At 35.8% G+C, this 16,557-nt stretch overlaps 2 long non-coding RNA genes across 2 annotated transcripts; both read left to right on the top strand.

The window, feature by feature from the left end:
* Positions 1 to 301: 301 nt before the first annotated feature.
* Positions 302 to 2,373, top strand: LOC146901837 (uncharacterized). Its single transcript, XR_015022376.1, has 2 exons — positions 302 to 604; positions 2,120 to 2,373. It is a non-coding gene; the product is annotated as an uncharacterized LOC146901837 (long non-coding RNA).
* A 3,675-nt stretch (positions 2,374 to 6,048) lies between these two features.
* On the top strand, positions 6,049 to 8,117 carry LOC146901836 (uncharacterized). The gene is made up of 2 exons (XR_015022375.1): positions 6,049 to 6,348; positions 7,864 to 8,117. It is a non-coding gene; the product is annotated as an uncharacterized LOC146901836 (long non-coding RNA).
* Positions 8,118 to 16,557: the final 8,440 nt, after the last annotated feature.

The raw sequence follows: 16,557 nt of genomic DNA, 5'->3' as shown, positions 1-16,557 counted from the left end.
GCGATGTTATGATTTTTAGAGATGTTATGAGGTATTGAGACTTATTTTATTATTTAATAAAATAAAATATGAAAAATAAAATAAAAATATTAGAAGTGGGGCTGTTTTGTGAATTTAGAAAATTAGTGTGATAATTTATACATATTTATTAGTTTGCTAAGAATATAGTTAGAATTAGAAGTAGTTTCTTTAAAAATATATAGATATATTGGAGGACACGGAAGTCTTATGGAAAATAAAAGTGTGTATGTTTGTGCACCATGATAACCTAATATATATATATATATATACATATCTTGGAAACATTATATATGTATCTCCTGCGCCGCACACAACCAAAAAGCTAATGACCCTAAGAAACAAGTCTCGCATAGCAGGCAAGGATAGGTCTCAGAATTCGTTCTTGATTCATGGAGGGGTTACAATCGCTGTCATCTACTATTGGTGGTTTTATCGAATGTTGTCAATGGATTTATAAAGCAGCCATATCCCTCTTCACGGAATATCTTGGTTTTACCGCTTCTTTATTTCTAGCTGACGTTCATGTTAAACTAATTGAATGGGTAGTTGCCGTTGATGATGTGATGTGAAAGCTTCAATTCAGGTAAGGGTGAGACTAATTTTCAATATTATTAAGGGTATAATTCTATAGGATGAATTTAGCATGATTAGGTTAAGTTTTGGTGAGAATTGAGAATTAGATTTAGGATCAATTTTGATGAATGAATCAAGAACAGATGTTAGATTGATGCAAAATTAGTGTACAGACCTTAGATATGACTTAAGATGATAATTAGATGCTATTTAGATGAAGGAATCATGAATATAGGTGAAAAGTTGTGATTTTTAGGTTTCTGGCCGTACTGACATTCATCGCTCGCATCTGCGAGCAAGAACACTCGCAACGGCGAGCTAGAACCCAGAGCTCGCATCTGCGAGCAATGCAACTCGCAACTGCGAGTGACCTGTAAGCTCGCAACTGCGAGCAGAATAACTCGCCACTGCGAGTAAGGACTTAGGAACCCAGAATGCACGCTTTGCTCGCCATTGCGAGCAGAGTTACTCGCCACTGCGAGTTAGGCTGTTAGTTGCCCAAAATTGTCCCGATGCGATCCCTTCGCACGTGTAGTCTTGAGTTGACCTTAGAATTAAGTAAGAGAGCTGTTTAGGATGTTTTTATAGACCCTGAAGTCTGTTCAGGTGACTGAGATTAGAAGTGTGGTTGCATGAATGTTATAATGATGCTTTATGGTATTTATGTTGATGTAATTCATACCTTAGATGATGTTAACGCATCCAAATGTTATTAAATGTTGTATCTTGCTGTTGTTCCCTGCTTTTGACTGTTAGTGTCTTGAAGTTGCATGAGTCGGTCTATGTTGTAGAATTCAAGGAGTGGTCCATGATTATGAGTCGTATGAGTTGTTTATGTTGTTGTCTAAGTTGTTGGAAGTTGAGTTAATTGCATACTCATTAAAGTTGGGGGCTTTAGGCCCGGCAGCCTTTGTGCTCATTAAAGTTGGGGGCTTTAGGCCCGGCAGCCTTTGTGCTCATTAAAGTTGGGGGCTTTAGGCCCGGCAGCCTTTGTGCTCATTAAAGTTGGGGGCTTTAGGCCCGGCAGCCTTTGTGCTCATTAAAGTTGGGGGCTTTAGGCCCGGCAGCCTTTGTGCTCAATAAAGTTGGGGGCTTTAGGCCCGGCAGCCTTTGTGCTCACACGTTGAAGAGCCTATTATGCTCATTTTGTTGTTGATTGGTACCACATGCATTTGCATATCAAGAAGTTCATGATGTTTAAGTTGTCAAGTTGTTGTTGAGTTGATAGAGTTGCATGGTCAAAGAAGAGTTGTGTTGTTAAGTTGTTGTTGAGTTGATAGAGTTGCATGGTCAAAGATGAGTTGTGTCGTCAAGTTAAGTGTTAAGTTGATTATGATTTGTGATGAAAATTAGTAATGGTATTTGATGATTGTATTTGTTATGAAATGAAAAATATGCTAATTGTTGATATGTTATTAATGTTTAAGTTGTTAAATGCATTTTATTGGATTATATTCTTAATGTATTGGTTATGAAATCTCACCCCTTCTGCGTATATGTTGCCTCGACCGTGGGTAATGTGCAGGTAATAAAGATTAGAGACGTTCATGAGTGGACTCTCAGTTGGTGTCTAGGTGCTCTGATACGTAACGGGATGGGGGCTTGCTTTTACTTCTATTCCTTACGTGTTTCTTTTATGAACTAATTTATGAGAATTTCCAATAAAGCCTGCGTGCCAAGACTTTTAAATGTTGAACTATTTTCCGCTGCAACAGTTTAAGATTTTTCATGATGTTGATTTTGAAGGATAATTATTATTATCTGTTTTGAGATGTTAAAGTAGTGTGTGGCATTCCCGTATGAATTAAATACTCTGATTTTAAATGAAATTTTTATGTTGGGAAAACGGGGTGTTACAATTGGTATCAGAGCCTGGTTGGTCCATCCGGCCAAATAGATGAGTCGAGTAGTGTCGTTGACGGTTGAGATACCGTCATTGAATTGTTCTGTTTGTTGTATGTTGTTTAACCCTTAGTATGAACTGGTTGGAGTACAACCATGTTCACATTAATTGTTTTAGTAAGTCGGTGTGTTTCTCTTCTGCTGAAGAGGAAAGTGGAGCAGAGTTTTTGTCTACTAAGCTGCTGAAGCAGTTAGAACGTGATGGAATTTTAATGTTTACTTTGATGGCATCCTTATCTTTGGAGAGTCAATCAGTGATTGATAAGTTACAAGTGGTGTGCGATTTCCCTGAAGTTTTTCCTGATGAAATTCCTGATGTACCGCCGGAGAGAGAGGTTGAATTTTCTATTGATCTTGTTCCGGGAACGAAGCCTGTGTCTATGACACCTTACCGTGTGTCTGCTTCTGAGTTGGCTGAGTTGAAGAAACAGTTGGAAGATTTGCTTGATAAGAAGTTTATAAGACCAAGTGTTTCACCTTGGGGAGCGCCGGTATTGTTGGTTAAGAAGAAAGATGGAAGTATGAGGTTGTGCATTGATTATCGACAACTGAATAAAATAACTATAAAGAATAGATATCCACTTCCTAGAATTGATGATTTGATGGACCAGCTGGTGGGTGCACGTGTGTTCAGCAAGATTGATTTAAGGTCGGGTTATCATCAGATTAAAGTAAAAGATGAAGACATGCAGAAGACGGCCTTTAGGACGCGATATGGTCATTATGAATATAAGGTGATGCCTTTTGGTGTGAGTAATGCGCCTGGCGTGTTTATGGAGTATATGAATCGCATTTTCCATGCATTTTTGGATCGCTTTGTGGTTGTGTTCATCGATGATATTTTGATTTACTCTAAGACAGAAGAAGAACATGCAGAACATTTGAAAATCGTTTTGCAAGTGCTGAAAGAGAAGAAGTTGTATGCTAAATTGTCTAAGTGTGAATTCTAGTTGAACGAGGTAAGTTTTCTGGGCCATGTTATTTCTGGTAGTGGTATTGCAGTCGATCCATCTAAAGTTGAAGCAGTATCACTATGGGAGACTCCAAAGTCAGTTACTGAAGTTAGAAGCTTCTTGGGTTTAGCAGGTTACTACCGAAGATTTATAGAAGGATTTTCTAAGTTAGCACTTCCGTTAACGCAGTTGACGTGTAAAGGTAAAACCTTTGTGTGGGATGTTCATTGTGAGAACAGTTTTAATGAATTGAAGAAGAGGTTGACGACGGCTCCAGTTTTGATTTTGCCGAAACCTGATGAACCTTTTGTGGTGTATTGTGATGCGTCCAAGTTGGGTTTAGGCGGTGTACTTATGAAAGATGGTAAATTGGTTGCTTATGCATCAAGACAGTTGAGAATTCATGAACGAAATTATCCTACGCATGATCTTGAATTGGCTGCAGTTGTATTTGTGCTCAAGATTTGGAGACATTACTTGAATGGTTCGAGATTCGAGGTGTTTAGTGATCACAAGAGCTTGAAGTATTTGTTTGATCAGAAGGAATTGAATATGAGACAACGAAGGTGGCTCGAATTGTTGAAAGATTATGACTTTAGTTTGAATTATCATCCGGGTAAAGCTAATGTTGTTGCAGATGCCTTAAGTAGGAAGACTTTACATATGTCTGCTATGATGGTTAGAGAGTTTGAATTGCTTGAACAGTTCAGAGATTTGAGCTTAGTCTGTGAAATGTCATCTCGGAGTGTTAAGTTAGGAATGCTGAAAATTGATAGTGAATTCTTGAAGAATATTAAAGAGGCACAGAAAGTTGATGTTAAATTTGTGGACTTGTTGGTTGCTGATAATCAGAACGAAGATAATGACTTTAAGGTCGATGATCAAGGTGTGTTGAGGTTTCGAGGTAGAATTTGTGTTCCAGACAATGATGAGATGAAAAAGATGATTCTTGAAGAAAGTCACAGAAGTAGCTTGAGTATTCATCCGGGAGCTACGAAGATGTATTATGACTTAAAGAAGTTGTTTTGGTGGTCTAGATTGAAACGTGATGTAGCACAATTTGTATATTCTTGTTTGATTTGGCAGAAGTCGAAGGTGGAGCATCAGAAACCTGCTGGGTTGATGACACCGTTAGATGTACCAGAATGGAAATGGGATAGTATATCCATGGATTTTGTGACGAGCTTGCCGAATACTCCGAAAGGGAATGACGCTATTTGGGTGATTGTTGATAGATTGACGAAGTCGGCACACTTCATTCCGATTAATATTAGTTTTCCTATAGCTCAGTTGGCAGAAATTTATATTCGGGACATTGTGAAGCTGCATGGTGTTCCTTCAAGTATTGTGTCAGATAGAGATCCAAGATTTACTTCTAGGTTTTGGAAGAGTTTGCAAGAGGCTTTAGGCTCTAAGTTGAGATTGAGTTCGGCTTATCATCCTCAAACAGATGGTCAGTCGGAAAGAACAATTCAGTCACTCGAAGACTTGTTGAAAGTTTGTGTACTTGAACAGGTGGAAGTGTGGTTTTAGGACCAGAGATTGTTCAGCAGACTACTAAGAAGGTAAAGATGATTCAAGAAAAGATGAAAGCGTCACAGAGTCGACAAAAGAGTTACCATGATAAGCGTAGAAATGACCTTGAGTTTCAAGAAGGAGATCACGTGTTCTTGAGAGTTACTCCGATGACCGGTGTTGGTCGTGCATTGAAGTCAAAGAAGTTGACTCCTAAGTTTATTGGTCTGTATCAGATATCGGAAGGAGTTGGGACGGTGGCGTACCGAGTGGGTTTACCACCGCATTTATCAAATTTGCATGATGTGTTTCATGTGTCGCAACTGAGGAAGTATGTTCCAGACCCGTCCCATGTGATTCAGAGAGATGATGTGCCAGTTAGAGACAACCTTACGGTGGAGACTTTACCTTTGAGGATTGATGATCGCAAGGTGAAGACGTCGAGAGGCAAAGAGATACCTTTAGTGAGAGTTGTTTGGAGTGGAGCGACTGGTGAAAGCTTGACGTAGGAGCTAGAGAGTAAGATGATGGAGTCTTATCCAGAGTTGTTAGCTAGAGGTACATTTTCGAGGACGAAAATTCTTTAAGTTGGGGAGAGTTGTAACGCCCGTCGTAAATTATTTAATTATTTAGAAATATATCTATATATATTTATATGATTTATGAATTTAAGCGATTTATGAGGTTTACATGATTTTATGAGAGATATATGATTTATCTGAAAATTATGTGATATATGCGATGTTATGATTTTTAGAGATGTTATGAGGTATTGAGACTTATTTTATTATTTAATAAAATAAAATATGAAAAATAAAATAAAAATATTAGAAGTGGGGCTGTTTTGTGAATTTAGAAAATTAGTGTGATAATTTATACATATTTATTAGTTTGCTAAGAATATAGTTAGAATTAGAAGTAGTTTCTTTAAAAATATATAGATATATTGGAGGACACGGAAGTCTTATGGAAAATAAAAGTGTGTATGTTTGTGCACCATGATAACCTAATATATATATATATATATATATATATATATATATATATATATATATATATATATATATATACATATCTTGGAAACATTATATATGTATCTCCTGCGCCGCACACAACCAAAAAGCTAATGACCCTAAGAAACAAGTCTCGCATAGCAGGCAAGGATAGGTCTCAGAATTCGTTCTTGATTCATGGAGGGGTTACAATCGCTGTCATCTACTATTGGTGGTTTTATCGAATGTTGTCAATGGATTTATAAAGCAGCCATATCCCTCTTCACGGAATATCTTGGTTTTACCGCTTCTTTATTTCTAGCTGACGTTCATGTTAAACTAATTGAATGGGTAGTTGTCGTTGATGATGTGATGTGAAAGCTTCAATTCAGGTAAGGGTGAGACTAATTTTCAATATTATTAAGGGTATAATTCTATAGGATGAATTTAGCATGATTAGGTTAAGTTTTGGTGAGAATTGAGAATTAGGTTTAGGATCAATTTTGATGAATGAATCAAGAACAGATGTTAGATTGATGCAAAATTAGTGTACAGACCTTAGATATGACTTAAGATGATAATTAGATGCTATTTGGATGAAGGAATCATGAATATAGGTGAAAAGTTGTGATTTTTAGGTTTCTGGCCGTACTGACATTCATCGCTCGCATCTGCGAGCAAGAACACTCGCAACGGCGAGCTAGAACCCAGAGCTCGCATCTGCGAGCAATGCAACTCGCAACTGCGAGTGACCTGTAAGCTCGCAACTGCGAGCAGAATAACTCGCCACTGCGAGTAAGGACTTAGGAACCCAGAATGCACGCTTTACTCGCCATTGTGAGCAGAGTTACTCGCCACTGCGAGTTAGGCTGTTAGTTGCCCAAAATTGTCCCGATGCGATCCCTTCGCACGTGTAGTCTTGAGTTGACCTTAGAATTAAGTAAGAGAGCTGTTTAGGATGTTTTTATAGACCCTGAAGTCTGTTCAGGTGACTGAGATTAGAAGTGTGGTTGCATGAATGTTATAATGATGCTTTATGGTATTTATGTTGATGTAATTCATACCTTAGATGATGTTAACGCATCCAAATGTTATTAAATGTTGTATCTTGCTGTTGTTCCCTGCTTTTGACTGTTAGTGTCTTGAAGTTGCATGAGTCGGTCTATGTTGTAGAATTCAAGGAGTGGTCCATGATTATGAGTCGTATGAGTTGTTTATGTTGTTGTCTAAGTTGTTGGAAGTTGAGTTAATTGCATACTCATTAAAGTTGGGGGCTTTAGGCCCGGCAGCCTTTGTGCTCATTAAAGTTGGGGGCTTTAGGCCCGGCAGCCTTTGTGCTCATTAAAGTTGGGGGCTTTAGGCCCGGCAGCCTTTGTGCTCATTAAAGTTGGGGGCTTTAGGCCCGGCAGCCTTTGTGCTCATTAAAGTTGGGGGCTTTAGGCCCGGCAGCCTTTGTGCTCAATAAAGTTGGGGGCTTTAGGCCCGGCAGCCTTTGTGCTCACACGTTGAAGAGCCTATTATGCTCATTTTGTTGTTGATTGGTACCACATGCATTTGCATATCAAGAAGTTCATGATGTTTAAGTTGTCAAGTTGTTGTTGAGTTGATAGAGTTGCATGGTCAAAGAAGAGTTGTGTTGTTAAGTTGTTGTTGAGTTGATAGAGTTGCATGGTCAAAGATGAGTTGTGTCGTCAAGTTAAGTGTTAAGTTGATTATGATTTGTGATGAAAATTAGTAATGGTATTTGATGATTGTATTTGTTATGAAATGAAAAATATGCTAATTGTTGATATGTTATTAATGTTTAAGTTGTTAAATGCATTTTATTGGATTATATTCTTAATGTATTGGTTATGAAATCTCACCCCTTCTGCGTATATGTTGCCTCGACCGTGGGTAATGTGCAGGTAATAAAGATTAGAGACGTTCATGAGTGGACTCTCAGTTGGTGTCTAGGTGCTCTGATACGTAACGGGATGGGGGCTTGCTTTTACTTCTATTCCTTACGTGTTTCTTTTATGAACTAATTTATGAGAATTTCCAATAAGGCCTGCGTGCCAAGACTTTTAAATGTTGAACTATTTTCCGCTGCAACAGTTTAAGATTTTTCATGATGTTGATTTTGAAGGATAATTATTATTATCTGTTTTGAGATGTTAAAGTAGTGTGTGGCATTCCCGTATGAATTAAATACTCTGATTTTAAATGAAATTTTTATGTTGGGAAAACGGGGTGTTACATGAAGGAAATCCACTTTGTGAAGATTGGTACCTTGACTCAGGGTGCTCCAATCATATGACTAGACATAGAGAATGGCTGATTAACTTTGATTCCTCAAGGAAAACAAATGTTAGACTTGCAGACAACAGAAATCTTGAGTCAGAAGGTATTGGTGACATTGCTATAAAGATGAAGGATGGAAGAAATGCATTGATAGAGAAGGTGTTACTAGTTCCAGGAATGAAATGCAACCTATTGAGTATTGGGCAACTGATTGAAAAGGGATTTTCAGTCACTATGCATGGCAACACCTTGAATCTATATGATAAGCAACAAAATCTGATACTGAAGTCAAAGTTAACAAAGAATAGAACCTTTCTGTGCAGCATTCAAAATGCCAAATATGTGTGTATGTCAGCTGCTTCTGATGAAAGTGTAAACTGGTTATGGCACATGAGGTATGGTCATCTAAATTTTAGAAGCTTATCATACTTAAGCACTAAGAATTTAGTATCTGGTTTACCAGTTTTGGATGCAAATAAGAAAAACTGTGAAACATGCTTGAAGGGCAAGCAAAGTAGGCTCTCATTTGTGTCTGAGAAGCCTAAGAGGTCCAAAACTGCTCTAGAGGTTGTTCACTCTGATATTTGTGGCCCATTTGAGGTACCTACAATAGGTGGAAGCAAGTACTTTATCACCTTTGTAGATGAGCATACCAAGATGCTTTGGTTATACACTATAAAGTTAAAGAGTGAAGCTTTATAAGTGTTCAAGAAATTTAAAGTCTTAACTGAGAAGGAAAGTGGAAAATCAATTAAGATTTTAAGAACAGATGGTGGTGGAGAGTATACCTCTAAGAATTTTGAATAATTCTGCAGCAATGAAGGTATATCTCATGAAGTGACATCTCCCTACACTCCTCAACATAATGGCTTGGCAGAGAGAAGAAATAGAACAATCCTTGACATGGCCAGAAGTATGTTGAAACAGAAGAATATGCTTCATATGTTTTGGGGAGAAGCAGTCAGTACAGCTACTTACATTTTGAACAAATGTCCAACTAAGAAGTTGAAGAACAAAGTGCCAGAAGAAGCTTGGAGTGGAAGAAAACCAAGTGTCAAACACTTGAAAGTGTTTGGATCTATCTGCTATAAGCACATTCCAGATGCAAAGAGAAGCAAGTTGGATGATAAAAGTGAGAAAATGATCTTGCTTGGTTATCATTCAACTGGAGCATACAAATCATCCAATAAGTAAGAAAGTTCACATTAGCAGGGATGTAATAGTAGATGAGAATGAAGCCTGGAAATGGGAGACTAATACTGAGATAAAGAATGTGAACTCACATATCTTCACTGAATCAGATCAGAGTGAAGCATCGGATGAAGACATGGAGGTAGCTCAAGATGATATAGAGATTGCAGCTGATTCTGAAGTTGATTCTAATGATGATCAAGCCACACCACCAGTTGTGAGGCCACAAAGAAACAGGCATGCTCCCAGAAGACTAGAAGATTGTGAGATATTGCCTGATAGTGCAGTGAATAATAAACACACTGTTTCATTAAACACATATATTATTAAAATAAATAATTAAATTAAATTGCAGTTGATTATAATATTTAAATAAATAATAATAGTTAGTAGTAAAAGAATAAATATATTTAAATAAATAATAATAGTTAGTAGTAAAAGAATAAATAAAAGTTGAGGTCTAGAAGCTACTAAACCATTCCCTTTATTTCTTTTCACCTTTTCCATGGTATTGCTTTTCGTTCCCTCTCTGTTCTCTCACGGCAGATTTTTTTTTCTTTCTTCTTTTTCCCTTCAAAACATCAAATTCAAGCTACAATCCACACCCATAAGTAAAATTATAATCTCAGCAAAGCTATTTCTATAGTTCTACAAGTGAGATTTAGAAGAAATTTTTGGGTTACGGTTGGTGCTTTGGGGAAGAAGAAGAATACCCACTCTTAGTAATTGCTTATTGAGGCTCTTTGAGGTATATTTATCAACTTACATGTCAATTAGTGAATATTTAGGTAGGATTAGTGGGTTAGAAATTAGTTCTGCAGAGTATATTATATATTAGAGGGTTTAATGATTATCTATATAGTTACTAAAGTTCTAATGAGTTTTTGAATCTTAAGAAAATGTTACTGATGCTCAGATATGACGCCGGACGCTTCAGCTTCTTCAGGAGTGGTTAGAGAGAAAACTTCATTGATTCACCCATTTTGATTATTTTCATTAAACGAAGTTTTCTATATTTTTACACTTTGTTTTGAGTCGAGAGAAAAGAGTTATCCGTTAGATGGAGCCGCCCCTATGGAAAGGCCACCATTAGGAGGAGAGGGCTATCAACGAGATGGAGCTAGTTCTCGATTCACCCATTTTGTTTATTTTCACTAAATGGAGTTTTCTATATTTTCTTTAAATGTTTATTTATCAAGATTTTCAGCAATATATTTTAGAGGCTTTATTATGATTTTCGGCAATATATTTTTAAAGGCTTGTAATGTTATCTTCATGTCTATACGATATTGGATTTTTTTCGTTGAAGTATACCTATTTGATTGGAAGTATATGCAATGTGTGGATTTTCATGCGTATAAAGGGTTGCGGATTATTAGGATTTTAGACGGTTACTATTTTTGTAAATTGACAATAGATTTGATAAAGTAAATAATCGTGCCCTTGTGTGTTTCCCTTCTAGTTGGTGGTGATTGTTGTCTCTCACTAAGTCCTTGTGGCTTACTCTTTCATTTTTATTCTTTTTCAGATTTCCAAGCAGCTAAGTAGAAAGATGCTAGTAGACTTGAAGTTCATCTGTGTCACTCTTGGTGGTAGGTTTCCTAGATGAATGTCTCTTTTGTTTATGTATATGTTGAATCAGAGTATCTGCAGCTATTTGGAGTTAGGAATGTTCTATTCTGAGATGTACAAAAATGTAAATATGTCATTTGAAACTCTGAATGAGAATACAGGTTCTTAAACAGGATTAAAATCTTGGAAATGTTAAAAATACAGAGGATACTCTGTCGAAATTTCAGTAAATATTTTTTTTATTTATTATATTTTTTTTTGAAGTGAAAACCGAATTGAAATTGTTGTTATTTTATAGTTTGTCTAGTTGAATCAATAGGCTTGCCGGGCTAGAATGTTCTAGTTCGTGCGCCGGTCACGATTAGTATTTTTTTTTTTTTAGGTCGTGACAAAGTTGGTATCAGAGCTCTGGTTGTAGGTCCTAATAGCTGCAGACATAGAGTAGTAATAGATTTTTGCTAATGAATTGTGAACCGCAGCACAATTTATTTGCAAAAAGCTATTAGCACTCTAGGGTAGTGTCATTTGTTGTCCAATCTTATGATTTCTTTTGGGTCTTTGAATTGTCTCACTTTGTTTGTCGCTTAGTCCTATTTTTGGTCAATTTTCTTTCATTTAGTGAGGGTGTCACTCATTAACAAGATCTCCACTAGAAGGGAAATTGGTTCCTTGCGAATTTAAAGCCGAACCGTAAAACCTTAGTCAAATAGGTCGTCATTCGGGCTGTTCTCATGGTTGACTTAAAAAAAATGATAAAGGACGTAACATTTATGTTGACGAACGTGACTGAGTTGTAGGAGTAATTAATGCCGAGGTTCCTAGAGAAATACGAAGAAATCCAATAGAGATTGTTGTTGGCTTACAAGGAATACAATGACTTGTGTAACAAATTGTTGGACAATAACAACATGGCAATCAAGCGCAGAGAAATGTTTTCGACTCACAAGAAGTTAGTCATGGTGAGTAGCAGTCGATAAACCATCTAGAGAGATCAATGTGGATATAGAAAAGTTCATGAAACTTAAACCTTTACCTTTTATATGTCTACTATATGTGTGGATATAAGGACTTGTTGACGGCCAAGATAGGTTATGAATGAAATTATGATGGTCTCATTTAAAGGTGGATATAAGGATGTGGGAGTTGACATAATATAAGTTGGAAGGTATGGTATATAACTAGTTTGATATATTTAAACGTGGAAAACAAGTAGGATAACCTCTGTTGGGATGAAGTGAGACATCTCAAGTGTTTATGACTCGTTTTTCTTTTAGAAAGTGTTGTAGATGAATTTCCTCAAGAGTGTGAAAGATCGGACTAAACTGAGTTCATGCCAGTTTTATAGTACAAAACCCGTCTTATTGAGCTTTCAATGAACGCTCCCCACCCTATCATAGTAGAGATGCGTGTCAAGTGGTTAATTATAAAATTAAGGGAATGCTTAATTGGATTCGTGGTTGGATCTAATTGTGCTACTTTGCAGAGGTTTAAAGCTTAACACTTCAGATTAGGCAACAAAAGCTTAGGGGATGTAGTAGACAAATATTTGCAAGAAATGAGTTGAATGATTATACATAGATTTTTTCTTAGCATGATGGTGAAGTTATATTTGGTTATTAGGAACAATAAATATAAATAACATAAATAGATAGTTCTAGTTGACAAACGTTTGGGCACAACGCAAAGTGTTGAGTAGATCATGGGGCATGTAGGTAATTCACTTTTCCTTATAGTACTTTTGATTCTACAATGGTCGATACGACTCTGGAAATATTTTATTTCAAGGATGAAAATGTATGATTTCAATGTGGTTAAGTATGCCATATTAGGAGTGTTCATCATGGGTAGCTACGACACAACTATTATTTAGTCATGCATTAACATAGTCGTTTTAGTACAAATTTATAGGATTTTGAGTATGAATTGGTTGTCTGTCCAGTAAGCCACCTTATCCTATTATAACTAAGTAGTGAAAGTTAAGATATCGGGTAATCACTTTTATCCTTTTGAGGAAAATCTGGTTAGGTACCATATTATTAACCTCAAGTTTTGGTTCTAATAAGTTATTGAAGAGAGGTTGTCAAGGATAATTGGTTTTGTTTAGGGATATACAAGTGAGTGAAGAAGAATTATAAAGTCCCAAAAACATTTGGGTTTCTTGATATTGTCCTGAAGAACTTCCTGGATTGTCACCTGATGTCAAGATTAGGTTCTCTATAGACTTGGTTCCTACCACTCAACCCACATCCATACCTCTATATCCAATGACATAGAATAACTTACATTGTTTAGGGACTGACCACAAGACCTTCTCAATAAGGGATTTATTGACCTAAGTTCGTTTCCTTGAGGATTAATGGAATTTATTATAAGTAAGGAAGATAGATTTGTGTGACTGTGTGTAGTTTATAGACAAGTGAATAAGGTGATAGTTATGAATAAATATTATTACCATGCATTTATTTATTTGACCAACTTCAAGAAGCTTAGTGTTTTCCAAGATGTATTAAAGTAGGGCTGTCACTAGTTGGATATTTAGAGTGAACATATATCAAAAACAACATTTCACACATGCTACGAGCATTGCAAAATTCTGGTTATACCTTTAAGGCTTACTAATGCTCCAACGTGTTTTAGGAATTTGATGAATTGGATGTTTTCAACCTTTCATAGACTAATGAGTGATATTGTTCAGTGATGACATTCTTGTGTATTCCAAGAGTAAAGAAAGGCATGATCTAAGCTATCCTACACATGAGTGAATATGTCAACAATAATTTTGCTCTTAAGATTTTGAGGTATTAGCAATATGAAAGGACTTTCTTAGATTTATAACAACCACAAAGGTCTTAGTATAACTTAAATTTAAGAGAAATAAGGTGGATGAAGTTTTGTAAAGACTTTGATTGTAAAGACTTGTGTCACCTGACAAAGTCAAATGTTGTTGTAAATGTTGAGTAGGAAGTACATGGGCAGACCTACTCATTTAGACAAAATGAAGGGACCTATAATTAAAGGGTTACAAAAACTTGTTGGAAGTGGGATTCAATTTTAGCTTGATCATTCAATGGCATTATTGGTCATGTAAAAATTTGTTCCACCATAGTTTACATTATCAGGGAGACTCGGTTACGATTTAGACTAGGTAAAGTTGTTAGATAATGGGAGGAATAGTAAAGTTACAAACTTCTTATTTGATATAGACTTGGTATAGGTGGTATATAATGTGTGGAACGATAAAGTTATAAGTTTCTTAGTTAATTTCGAGGTGTTTTATGGTTGAAGCCTTGATTGTGTGTTCGCTAAATTAAGGAGAAAAAAAAATATTATAGGAGGATCATTATTCTTGTTATATACTAGGTTCTAATAAGATATACAAAGGCTTACAAGGATTTTATTGATGGGAAAGGATGAATGAGGATATAAAATAAAATAAAATAAAATAATTAGTATTTGGTGTACTGATCTATACTATATGTGATAACAAGGCTCGGTCTGTTTGAACCTTAATAGAACTTTCGTCCCAAGAAGGATTGTCAATTTGTGGAAAATATACGACACGTGTAGGATATGTTTTATGCTAGTGTTCTGGATCTTAGAGGGAGTTAGGGACCGATGTTTTTCCTATAGAATTTTCATATAAATAGTTACCAATCTAGTATTAAAGTGGTGTCTTTTGAGACATTGTAGATTGATGATGTGTGTCTTCGATATGTTAGGATGGTTTGAAATTGGTGAGTCTGAACTTGTGGGCCTAGAGTTGATTCAAGGTATCATTGACAATGTTAAGTTCATCTAAGATTGTTTAGTGATAACTCGAAGTAGGAAAAATCTAATTCTAACAAGGGGCATCATCGGTTAAATTTCAAAGTGGGAGAACAAGTATTCTCCGTGTTTCACTAATGTTGGGTGCTTATGGTTTGGCCAAAAATAAAAAAAATAAAGGGGGGCAAGCTATTTAAATGTTCATTGAAGCATTTGAGACTTTGGAAAGTCATACTTGTAGCTGATTGTTTGGTATTTTCATCGGATCTCTTTAGAGTTCGTCATGTCTTTCATATTTCTATGTTTCGAAAGTACCTTTGTAGCTTTCTCATGTGATCATGAAGATGTGCAATTGGATGAGAATTTGTCATCTGGTAGGTATAGTAGAACGGGAAGTGAGATATTTACGCTCAAAAGATATTGTTTCAGTGAAGGTTCTTTGGAAAGGTTCGTCTGGTGAAGAAACCACATGGGAACCCGAAAAAAAAATGCGTGCAAAGTATCCATACTTATTCAAACATCAAAGTTGGTAGTTAAAATTCGAGGACGAATTTTCTTAAGGGGGGAAGACTAAAACACACCGTTTCATTAAACACATATATTATTAAAATAAATAATTAAATTAAATTGCAGTTGATTATAATATTTAAATAAATAATAATAGTTAGTAGTAAAAGAATAAATATATTTAAATAAATAATAATAGTTAGTAGTAAAAGAATAAATAAAAGTTGAGGTCTAGAAGCTACTAAACCATTCCCTTTATTTCTTTTCACCTTTTCCATGGTATTGCTTTTCGTTCCCTCTCTGTTCTCTCACGGCAGATTTTTTTTTCTTTCTTCTTTTTCCCTTCAAAACATCAAATTCAAGCTACAATCCACACCCATAAGTAAAATTATAATCTCAGCAAAGCTATTTCTATAGTTCTACAAGTGAGATTTAGAAGAAATTTTTGGGTTACGGTTGGTGCTTTGGGGAAGAAGAAGAATACCCACTCTTAGTAATTGCTTATTGAGGCTCTTTGAGATATATTTATCAACTTACATGTCAATTAGTGAATATTTAGGTAGGATTAGTGGGTTAGAAATTAGTTCTGCAGAGTATATTATATATTAGAGGGTTTAATGATTATCTATATAGTTACTAAAGTTCTAATGAGTTTTTGAATCTTAAGAAAATGTTACTGATGCTCAGATATGACGCCGGACGCTTCAGCTTCTTCAGGAGTGGTTAGAGAGCAAACTTAATTGATTCACCCATTTTGATTATTTTCATTAAACGAAGTTTTCTATATTTTTACACTTTGTTTTGAGTCGAGAGAAAAGAGCTATCCGTTAGATGGAGCCGCCCCTATGGAAATGCCACCATTAGGAGGAGAGGGCTATCAACGAGATGAAGCTAGTTCTCGATTCACCCATTTTGTTTATTTTCACTAAATGGAGTTTTCTATATTTTCTTTAAATGTTTATTTATCAAGATTTTCAGCAATATATTTTAGAGGCTTTATTATGATTTTCGGCAATATATTTTTAAAGGCTTGTAATGTTATCTTCATGTCTATACGATATTGGATTTTTTTCGTTGAAGTATACCTATTTGATTGGAAGTATATGCAATGTGTGGATTTTCATGCGTATAAAGGGTTGCGGATTATTAGGATTTTAGACGGTTACTATTTTTGTAAATTGACAATAGATTTGATAAAGTAAATAATCGTGCCCTTGTGTGTTTCCCTTCTAGTTGGTGGTGATTGTTGTCTCTCACTAAGTCCTTGTGGCTTACTCTTTCAT

This window comes from Medicago sativa, chromosome 8 (assembly GCF_051527215.1).
Source record: "Medicago sativa cultivar Bolivia chromosome 8, Bolivia_mono, whole genome shotgun sequence".
Classification (NCBI taxonomy): Eukaryota; Viridiplantae; Streptophyta; class Magnoliopsida; order Fabales; family Fabaceae; genus Medicago; species Medicago sativa.
The sequence above is the reverse complement of the archived record's forward strand: the minus strand, read 5'-3'. Positions and strand labels throughout refer to the sequence as shown.